The sequence below is a fragment of the Bos grunniens genome, chromosome 20, assembly GCF_055505025.1.
Source record: "Bos grunniens cultivar Pamir isolate PY7600 chromosome 20, Bosgru_T2T1.0, whole genome shotgun sequence".
Lineage (NCBI taxonomy): Eukaryota > Metazoa > Chordata > Mammalia > Artiodactyla > Bovidae > Bos > Bos grunniens.
In genome coordinates, this window is record NC_141184.1 from 50,596,872 (window position 1) to 50,608,837 (window position 11,966).

Below are 11,966 nucleotides of genomic sequence, written 5' to 3' on the forward strand. Positions count from 1 at the left end.
AGCATAGGAACAGGATGTAAAGTTAGTAGCGGGGGGAGGGGAAGAATGTCATAAAAAACTAAATCAATTTAGTAAAAGATAGGAAGGAGAATAATCAGGTTAATAAAATCAACCTAAATATTCATTGGAAGGACTCTTACTAAAGCTGAAGCTCTAATACTTTGGCCACCTGATGTGAAGAGCCAACTCATTGGAAAAGACCCTTATGCTGGGAAAGATTGAAGGCAAAAGGAGAAGGGGGTGGCAGAGGATGAGGTGGTTAGATAGCTTCACTGACTCAAATGACATGAATCTGAGCAAATTCTAAGAGACAGTAGAGGACAAAAGAGCCTAGCCTGCTGCAGTCTATGGGGTCACAAAGAGTTGGACACAGCTTAGTGACTGAACAACAAAAACCAAGGAAAGGAGAAAAAGGCAAAGATATTCAGTGACACAAAATAAGATGAAAATAATTAAATCTATTTGTTCATTTCATAAGCGTGAGTGAACTAAACTCATCAATTAAAAGATAATGATTATAAAAATTGAAAGTGTAAGTGAAAGTCGCTCAGTTGTGTCCGACTCTTTGTGACCCCATAGACTATATAATCCATGGAATTCTCTAGGCCAGAATACTGGAGTGGGTAGCCATTCCCTTCTCCTGGGGATCTTCCCAACCCAGAGATTGAACCCAGGTCTCTTGCATTGCAGGCAGATTCTTTACCAGCTGAGCCACCAGGGAAGCCCTAAATTCAATCATATACCACTTATAAACTTCCCTGGTGGCTCAGATGGTAAAGCATCTGCCTACAATGCAGGAGACCCGGGTTCAATTCCTGGGTGGGGAAGATCCCCTGGAGAAGGAAATGGCAACCCACTCCAGTACTCTCGCCTGGAAAATGCCATGAACGGAGACTGGTGGGCTACAGTCCATGGGGTCACAAAGAGTCGGACATGACTGAGAGACTTCCCTTTCCCTTTCTTTCTATAAAAGACACACATAAAATATAATGACCAAGAAGGACCAAAAGTAGAGAAATAAATTAAAAAATAATACCAGACAATTACTGAGAAATACCAATAATGACAACATAAACCTTAAGGGAAAAATATTGTCAAGGATAGAGAGGTTTGTTCCATAATCATAAATGAAACAAGTTACCTATAAAGAGTAATATTGTTGAATGTATGTACATTGAATAACCTCTCCTCAAGATATATAAAACAAAATTTGAGGTTATTACAAAGAAAAATGGACAAATCTCTGTAACAATAGAATGCTTTAGACATATCTCTTTGAAATGATAGATTTAACAAAGAATTGTTAAGATTACCAAAACTTTAAGAAATTCAGTTAACAAACATCATCTTATGGACATAATGTACCTACCGATTAGAGAATATACAATACTTTTAACACACAATCAGCAGTTATATCCCGAGTGGAGCCTTCCCTATCTTTCTAGTTTCCCAATTGTTGACATTCCTCTAAGTTGGTTTACTCTAAAGTAAAATGGTAGCATGGATGATCATAATAGTTTCAGAACTTTAATGTATTAATTGCTGAGACATGGGACTCCTTAAGGGGCTGGCACAGAGGAACTAGTGGTCAGTAAACTAGTCGTTTGAGGTTCTTTTGTACAAGAAGAACCTCTTTTTACTTAGACTGTCTGTTTCTTTGGCTTCGTGGAGATTATTAAGGGCTATGTCAACTCCCCTCCCCAAAAGATCCAGTCCACGGTATTTCTACTGTTCACTAAGACTCTTGAGACTAACCTGCTTATCTTTTTCTTGCTGAATTCTGAAGATCCCCAATCTGTAGCTGACATCTACAATATAGTATCTTCTATTGCAAGGTTTCATGAATAGAACCAACTTGTTTCTGCTTACTGGTTCCCAAATCTAGTTACACGTTAGAATCATCTGGAAAACTTCTAAAACAGATTTCCAGGCCCCGCAAATGATGTCCTGAAGCAGAATATCTTGGGGATTGGCTATAGAAATCTGATTCTTGAAAGCTTCCAAGATGTTCTGATGCAGGTTGTCAGCTGGACTGCATTTGAGAACTAATTTAGCCAAAAGACCCAGCCTTGAGAGTAAAGAAACTTTAGTTTTCATTCTAATTCCATAACTACTTGATGCCACACACTTTCTTTACCTCCTAGTGTGTTTTTCAACCTGTGGTGCATTTTGTAAATTTGGAAATTGTTCTGTAATTATACTTCAGCTCACTTACCAACCCCACTGAGTTTTTTGAAGGCTGAATTGTTAGAACAGCCAACTGAAAACCACAAAAATATCAGATATTTTATAAGAAACAAGTTTTGTTCTCCTAATCAATTTATTTTTCACTTATGGAATGATGAAAAGAAGTAACAAGTTATCCATGACTGCTTTTAGGTGAAGGTTTAACCCCAACAGCAAGGAGATCCAACCAGTCTGTCCTAAGGGAGATCAGTCCTGGGTGTTCATTGGAGGGACTGATGTTGAAGCTGAAACTCCAATACTTTGGCCACATGATGCAGAGAGCTGACTCATTTGAAAAGACCCTGATTTGGGGAAAGATTGAGGATAAGAGGAAAAGAGGACAACAGAGGATGAGATGGTTGGATGGCATCACCAGCACAATGGACATGGGTTTGGTTGGACTCCAGGAATTGGTGATGGACAGGGAGGCGTGGCGTGCTGCGATTTGTGGGATCGCCAAGAGTCGAACACGACTGAGCGACTGAACTGAACTGACTGCCCATGCTAGAGCAGAAATGGTATGACTTGTAAGTAAGGTGCTTGCCAAGGAACAGTATAAAACCTACATAATGACTATATATTTGTATAATCTGATATCTGAGGTATGTAACTATATATATGTAAAGATATATAGAGAGAGTCTGAAATCTGACTTATATATGTGTGTACACACTATATGAAACACGTTCTGTATGAAATATACATAATTGGAAGAAACTTGGAAGGGACTGGTTATAATGTGTCTATTCTTCAGTGCAAAAATTCATGGATTTAATCATCTGCATAAAGATTTAGCAACACGATAAAATTAGATGTGTCTTTTATATAAGATGTCACTTGGAATGATTGGTTTTCCTAATCTTAACCTTTCAGGTTATACAATGGTATAATTCCTGCAAGAGATGATAGCATGATTTCTTACTTTTCAGTATTACCTTACATTCACTTTCCTCCAAGTTATACTCAAGGAAGGATGAAGAAATGCAAGAATACAATAAGATGAAAAAGAGCAAGGCTGCCTGATACTAAGGAAAGGAGCAAATCAGGAGCCACCAAGGAAGAAGGGGGCCGTTAGCTATGACCTTAGGCAGGAGAGAGACTAGCATTAAAAAGATAGCAAATATTAGAGGACGAGTTGTCCCAAACAACAAAGGATTACAGGGCTCTGCCTGAGGCTTTATTCTCATGCTAGTGGATGGTAACACACTTTAGAGTGACACCTTTCAAGTAGCAGATAAAGGTAGAAAGCTCCTCACCCATTCTAGGATGCAGCATGAACACAGATGCCAGGCCCAGACGGAGTTCTGTGCATGAGCTTCCAGCTTTGCCATTTATAAAACTGAGCCATCAGATGCAAATAAGGTCTGAATGTTGTTTTCCTTCCAAGTCAAACTCCAGACTTGAGAAATTAATCTGTCGTTTTTGCTTGGAAGCTGAAATCTGTAGATTGCAAAAGTGGAGATGTAGCCTCTCTCTTCATTTCTTTCTTTATATCCTTATGTAACATAGCAAGCATTCCCGGAAATAGATGATGAAATTTTCACATCAAAGGTACAGAGTAAAACTCTTGCAGATTTAAAGAAGTTTCTTCCTTGGCAGAAGAATAACGTTGTCAGTTGTCTGTTCTCCAAACAATGATATTTCTGCTGGAATCTGGTGATAAGAAGGGATACAATGAATGGAGGAAAGTATTCAAAGGTAGCACAATGCTCAAGGGAAACAAATTCATACTCCACTATTTCTTTCAGTAGTACACTATAGTTATTCCAAAATATTAAGGAAAAATGAATATTCAGTCATTGATTTGTTTGATAAACATCATTACATGACAACTGTGTGTCTGGCACAGTGTTAAAACCTGAGTCTGCAAAAATATGATCAAGTCTCTCCTTTCAAAGAATTCCATTCTAGAGATAGCCTGACATAATAATAACACTGATTATTATTAACATCATTTAGTCTTCTGAAATATAATAAATGTTGTAATCTAGGTGTTCATGATTTTAGGGAAAGGAGAAAACACTTGCTTATATGCAGTACATGGGGGTAGGATGAAGAGGGACAAATGAAAAGAGATTATAACAGGAGAAATGGCACTGAGTGGAAAAGAGGGGCCCAAGCTTCTCATGTCAATTAATATAGCTCTTATATTCTCATTTGGGGAACTTTTTACTATCTTCTCTATGGACCTTAAGACAGTAGAGCTAAAAATGATAAGCTAAATTTTATCTTCATGGTTGTTATAATCTCTAGTAGTGTGTATGTATATATATATATATATATATATATATATATATTCACAAATCTTAAAGCCTTTCATTAGAAAATCACCCTTAAATAAGTGACCATGTTTGAATCTCACACTGTTGGATGTACTCTAAAGATCAAAGCCTTAATGGTATGGAGCAGATATTTTAATAAAATTGATTAATGTTTAAGTCAACAAATCTGGTACTTAAACAATCAATCCCAAGTTAGCAAAGAGGATCCTTTGTCAGGACCAGCCTGGTTTATTGTCTCTGAATTTGACCATTTGCTATCTGGATGATCTCCCTGGCTCTGACCTACAGCTAGAGGTGTTTACAGAGTTCCAGCTTGGAGCTCAGAGTCCTATCTTTGGCCTTGAAGCCTGGTTCTGCAATCTGGGCTTCTGAACTGTTGCTCTGACTTTGATACCACCTTGTCTCAATTCTTATAACAACATTATTTTCTTGCTTTTATATTTGGGTATTAGTTTAGAAACTGTATCCACTGTACAAATGCCCTCAATGCCCAAAGTCTGCTCATGAAAATTTACTCTTGTCTGGGGTCTTGCTCTCTGAAGAGAGAGAGCTATAGCCTATCATCCTGATTACCACTGGATCCTGGAGTAATTGTCAACTATCCCCAACTGCATTTTGAAAAATTCCTCTGCTCTTGTTTACAGATCCTTGATATATAGAGATGATGGTTCTGGACCATGACCCGTCAACTGTGGTGTTTGAGATATTGTGGGTCTAGACACCTTGCTTCACCTACCAGATTGCTGTTCTTTGTAGCAATAGAACCAAGAATTTTGGTAAACTTCTACCCTTCATTGGTTTGTGTCTCTGTTTTGAACAATATGAGCTAAGCCTAGCAAAGGAGAGCAAACGTATTATTAACACCATTCATACCAATATTCTGAAACAGATATAATTTTCCTCCTTGCATTGGCCATTCCTCAGTTTCTGCCCTTTCAACCTGCTGTCCTGCTGGACTGATTCTCTCAGCTTTCCACCTGGGTAATAATCAGATTTCAGCTGTTATTACTTTTTTTTTTTTTTTGGTAAGATAATTGCTTTACAACCCTGTGTTCTTTTCTGCTATACATCAACAGGAGTCAGCCACAGGTATACTTATGTCCACCCCCCAATCCCACCCCTCCAGGTTGTCACAGAGCACTGGGTTGAGCTCCCTGTGTCATAGCAAATTCCCACCTGCGATCTGTTTTACATATAGTAATATATATGTTTCCATTGCTATTCTCTCAATTCATCCCACCCTCTCCTTCCCCCACTGTGTCCACAAGTTTGTTCTCTATGTCTGCCTCTCCATTGCTGGTGGGATATCTATGGGTTATACTGCATCTCCCACAACTGGAAATTGCCCCTTTTCCCAGTCCTGTCCAGATACAACCGGACAGCCTGGCTCTGCGGGCTTTCTGGCTCAATGGCAGTGCAGGTTATGGGATGACTAGTTCTAGGATGTCCTGTCTTATCACAACTAACTGTGCGTACATTGATACTGTTTTATCACCAATCCTCAGTTCTGTTTCTGGCAAACAGTAAAGACTTAATAAAGATTTGCAAATAAATGAATAAATCAACAAAGTCCATTATAAGTAAAAATGACATATCTGCTGAGTCTTAAGATACAACTTCCCTCCTTACCCTCACCTTGTAAATTTTCCTTTTATTTCATGTCCTGACTTGATTTTATAGAATTTATTTAAGTATTAATGTGGACGTGGGTTTGATCCCCAGGTCAGGAAGATCCCTTGCAGTAGGAAGTGGCAACCTACTCCAGTATTCTTGCCTGGAAAATTCCAAGGACAGAGGAGCCTGGCAGGCTACAGTCCATGGGGTCCCAAAGAGTTGGACATGACTGAACAACTAAGAACACGTGATCCTTCACTCATTAGTTAAACAATTTGAAGAGATTAAATAATTATTAGTTTTTGGCATGCTTAGACAAATTATCACCATGATTTGCTAAATTCTTTTTTATTTGAATGCTTGTTAACATATAAACTCATGCAACCTGTTGGAATGTTGTCCATGGATGAAAAATGACACTCATCTGCTCCTGTGAACAAGCATTATGTTCTAAGACATTTGGGTGTTCTAAAGCACAAGGACACAGTGTTTTTTTAAGGTACAATGTTTTATAAAATTGAGTATAGCACTCAGCACAATTGAATTTCCTGACTCCTGCTGCTGCTGCTGCTAAGTTGCTTCAGTTGTGCCCAATTCTGTGCGACCCCATAGACGGCAGCCCACTGCCGTCCAACTCCCGTCCCTGGGATTCTCCAGGCCAAGAATACTGGAGTGGGTTGCCATTTCCTTCTCCAGTGCATGAAAGTGAAAAGTGAAAGTGAAGTCACTCAGTTGTGCCCAACTCTTAGCGACCCATGGACTGCAACCTACCAGGCTCCTCCGTCCATGGGATTTTCCAGGCAAGAATACTCCTGACTCCTATGTTGCTCTAAAAACTTCTTTTTAAGACTTTACTTTTTCAGAGCAGCTTTAGGTTCACAGCAAAATTGAGAGGACACTGCAGGTGTTTCTCAGCGCACATCTTGCTCCCACACATGCATAACCTCCCCATTATCAACATCCCTCACCAGAGTGGTATATCTGTTGCAATTGATGAAGCTGATATATACTGACAGAGTGGTGCATTTGTTGCAGTTGATACACTGACATATCATGATTAACCGGAAGTCCATAGTTTACTTTAGGGCTCACTCTCGGTGTTGTGGGCTTCCTTGATGGCTCAGCAGGAAAAGAATCTGCCTGCAATGCAGGAGACACAGGACACGTGGGTTTGATCCCTGGATTGGGAGGATCCCCTGGAGGAGGAAAATGGCAATCCAGTCCAGTATTCTTGTCTGAAAAATCCCATGGACAGAGGTGCCTGATGGGCTACGGTCCATGGGGTCGCAAAGAGTTGGACATGACTGGGCAAGGATGCATGCTCAGTGCATGCATGCATTTCTATAGACATCTGAGTACTAGCTCAAATTTTCAACTCCATTGGTTAAATACCAAAGAGCACAATTGCTGGGTCACATGTTATGTTTAGTTTTTTAAGAAATTGCTCAATTTCCAAAGTGATTAGACTATTTTTACCAAGGTGGTTGTACCATTTTTTTTATTCCCATGAGCAGTAAATGAGAGTCCCTGTTGCTCCACATCCTCACCAGCATTTGGTGTTGTCAGAGTTTCAGAGTTTGGCCATTTTCACAGGTGTGTAATGGTATTTCATTGCATCTGGTTTGAATTTGCATTTATCTAACAACCAGTCCATTCTAAAGGAGATCAGCCCTGGGTGTTCTTTGGAAGGAATGATGTTAAAGCTGAAACTCCAGTACTTTGGCCACCTCATGTGAAGAGTTGACTCATTGGAAAATACTCTGATGCTGGGAGGGATTGGGGGCAGGAGGAGAAGGGGACGACAGAGGATGAGATGGCTGGATGGCATCACTGACTCGATGGACGTGAGTTTGAGTGAACTCTGGGAGATGGTGATGGACAGGGAGGCCTGGCGTGCTGCGATTCATGGGGTCACAAAGAGTCGGACACGACTGAGCGACTGAGCTGAACTGAACTGAACTGAACTACATATGAGGACTTCCCAGGTGGTGCTAGTGGTGAAGAACCCTCCTGCCAACGCAGGAGACATAAGAGACGCCAGTTCGACCCCTGGATCAGGAAGATCCCCCGAAGGAGAATATGGCAACCCACCACAGTATTCTTGCCTGGAGAATCTCCATGGACAGAAGAACCTGGCTGAAGTCCATAAGGTCACAAAGAGCTGGACGTGACTGAAGCGACTTAGCATGCATGCAATGACGTATGTTGTGGAGCATCTTTCCAAATGCTGATTTGCCACCTCTCTGTCTTCTCTGGCAGGGTTGTCTATTAAAAATCTTTGGTCCATTTTTCAAATTGGGCTGTTTTCTTAGTGTTGAGTTTGAAGAGTTCTGTGTATAGTTCGACTAACAGTCCTTTAAAACTTGTGTCTTTTCTCTCAGTGTGTGTCTTATTCTCTTGACACTGGCAGAGCAGTTTTAATAGTAATGAGGTCCAGTTTATCAGTTATTTATATCTTGTATTATGCCTTTTTGCCTTTTCATACTATTCATGGGTTCATACTGTTCATGGGATTATGCCTTTGGTATTCTATGTAAAAAGTCATTGTCATACAAAAGTCATTTAGGTTTTCTCCTGTGTTCTTATAAAAGTCTTATAGTTTTGTGTTTACATTTAGTTCTATGATCCATTTTGAATTAATTTTCTGTAAAAAAAAAATAAGGTCTATGTCTAGATTTTTTTCTGTGACTGTCTAGTTATTCTATATCATTTGCTAAAACACTGTAAACTTTTAGAAATATGATATTACCCATAGCTACTACACAATCTTTTATGCAGTATAAACACTTGTTATTGATTATTTTCCTAACTCATTCTTTTGATAACCACTTCTAAGATGACCTATAATAATAAATAATTTCCAAACTTTCAGCAATATGATTGCATTCGTACTGTGTTGGGATAGTTGTAGTAGAAGCTTCTATCTTCAAACCAACTAAGACTTCTTACTAAATTGAAAATGTCAGAGAGGGTGGAAAGTTTTAAAATGATGAATACATTTTTATTCATTTTCTTTCTAATTAAAACATATAAGACAGAAAACCACTACAGCATAAGTTATACTTCATTACAAAGGAGGTGTTGGAGCATTATCAACATACATAATTAAGAGTTAGTTACATGACTTTCAGTTTTTGCTTCTGACCATTACAGAATAATGGTATACATCTTGCCTTCCAACTATAAACAATTATATAGCTGAGCTCATTATATGAGCTAATTGTTTTCAGGCATTGGACAAATATATGGAACATGTCTGTGAACCCTGAGAAAGGGAAAACAAGCAAGGTGATTCCTACGTTTATTCCAGTTGTCTGCTTAGGCAGCTTTCCAACCATAGGACTGGGAGGTGAAGAACAAGCAGTCACAGAGGTCAGGCGCTGGAGAGAGGAGAGTCTGAAGTGGCAGGAGGTTGGGGGACAGGGTGCCTGAGATGGGGAGGCTGTGCAGAGGGGAGCTGGAAATGGAAAACTGTGTAGAATCAGCATCCTGGAGTCTGCTTGGGTGGTCCTCATAGGTCTATGATGATTAATTTTTTGTGTCAACTTGGCTAGGCTACTCTACCAAGTTGTTTGGTCAAACAGTAGTCTAAATGTTACCATGAAGACCTTTTGTAGTTGTGACTAACATCTACAATCAATGAATTAAGATTGTACTCCATAGTTTTTGCATTTCATATGGGCAGAATAAAAATAGAACAACAGACGTTGATGGATGTCAAAGTGACTAATTTTTTTGCTGTCAGATGATTGAGGTGAGATTACAGCTTGTCATCTTCACTGTCATCTTAGCAGTGAATCTATGGATGGAAAGTACTCAGAGACATTCTGGTTCAGGACTGTTGTTAGGTGTGTGAGGTGTTGAACACTTGACATCAGAGAAAAGTGAGATCCACGGAAGATCTGAGTTATGGATGACAGGCCTAAAGCTTTTAGTGATGCCTAATGGGACTCAGCTTTCCTTTCAGTTTCTTGTGCTCTGTACTGTATATAGATTTTCAAGCCACAGCTGAGGGTGGGCAGGGATGAATCAGAGAATCTTTATGATCACTTGCCATGCTGCTCAGTGTCATCTGAGATCCACCAGATGGCAGAGAGCACAGGAAAAGGCGACAGTGAAGCTGTCAGTCTATTTCCCATTTTAATTAGCTTCTTATATGACTGCAGTCTCATTTCTGACTGCCACATCGTGTTAGAAAGATTTTAAAAGAAAAACTCACTCTTGGATCTCCAGACATGAGTAGGTGAAGGAATATAGAGCTACAAACCATCCCAACTCATCAAGTTTAACTCCTTGCTAATACTTAAAATACCATTTCATTTTGAAGTTGGAAAGGCAAGAACAACAACAAAAAAATTTCTCATCACAACTGTTTATATAGGAAGAAGGAAAAGAAGGCAAATGTCTGGGTTATTGAATGATTAGGAGAATAAACAACCTGAATAAAATGCCAGTGAAGTTATTAGATGTGTCTCCTTAAAATACAGTGACCATTCCACTTGGGTCACCCTCTACTCTCTTTGTATACCCCAAACTGTCATTGAGCTGTGGCTCCAGGCATCGCTGAAAGGTGATCTCATATCAACCCAGAGTGTGTGAGTTATGGTTTTCCTGAAATAGGTTGGGAATAAATAGTACTCTGCAAGTGCCTGTTATATATTATTATTTAATAAAATCTGTCAGGACAAATTCATTCACCTGGAAACTATTTCATAGGCCAAGTCAGAGAATTATGATTGGTTTTGTCAATACAAGTTTCGGTGTTTGTGTGAATGTGTGTGTGTGTGTGTGTTCGATCCGTGCTGCTTGGCTGCTGCACACATGTGAAAATTTTCTCAGGAGCACAATGTTATTTCAGCAGTAGTCTCTCTTTGCAAGCAATGCCCATCACAAAGAATTCTTCTTTCTACTCCTGAGGCTAAGCTACTCCTATTTGGAAAAACACTAGCCATCTGTTCTTCCAGCCACAGAAAAGGACCATCCCCTGCTCTTATAACAGGGAAGAAAAAAATCTGACTCCACATTGGATCTGTTGCTTTTGCTTTAACCATTGCTTTCCTTTGCTTTGTTAGTATAATCACTAAAAAGATGCTATCTATAGCTATGTTGTTGTTTAGTCTTGAGTCATGCCTGATTCTTTTGCAACCCCATGGACTATAGCCCACCAGGCTCCTCTGTCCATGGGATTTCCCAGGCAAGAATACTGGAGTGGGTTGCCATTTTTTTTTTTTTTTTCCTCCCAGGAATCTTCTCAACATAGGGATGGAACCCATGTCTCCTTCACTGAAGCTGGATTCTTTACCACTAGGCCATCTGGGAAGCCTCCACATACATAATGGCCTGCCTCAGGGAACCCTGCCCCACTTCCTCAATGTAGGCAGAGCCTACATTCCAAATGCAGATTTATAATTCTGGGGAAAGAATCATAAGTAGCATTTATTAAAGATGAAGATTCTTGGGTCGCATTTCAGACTTATGAGCAGAAATTTCTGGGAGTGAGAGCAGAATAGACGTGTGAACAAACATCTCCTGGTAATGTTTAGGTGTATAAACTTTGAGAAGCATGATTCTGGAGAATCACATTCCCTTCTAGGATGGCATTTAGGACTGAACTTTAGATTCAAAACTAAGCTAGAATCATAAAGTAGGTGAGAGAGTTGATTTTTTCACTCTTATTCCTAATTTAACACAGATGATACCACTCAAATGGCAGAAATTGAAGAACTAAAGAACCTCTTGATGAGGTTGACAGAAGACAGTGAAAATTTGGCTTAAAACTCAACATTCAAAAAGCTAAGATCATGGCATCCAGTCCCATCACTTCATGGCAAATAGATGGGGGAA

The 11,966-nt window shown here is 39.6% G+C and overlaps 1 long non-coding RNA gene across 6 annotated transcripts in view; it reads left to right on the plus strand.

The window, feature by feature from the left end:
- Positions 1-8,417, plus strand: part of LOC147350395 (uncharacterized) — a 108,798-nt gene extending 100,381 nt beyond the window's left edge. For all 6 annotated transcript variants that reach the window (XR_015148815.1, XR_015148814.1, XR_015148817.1 and 3 more), the window contains one exon: positions 2,380-8,417. This is a non-coding gene — a long non-coding RNA (uncharacterized LOC147350395). The remainder of the gene's footprint in view (positions 1-2,379) is intronic.
- Positions 8,418-11,966: the final 3,549 nt, after the last annotated feature.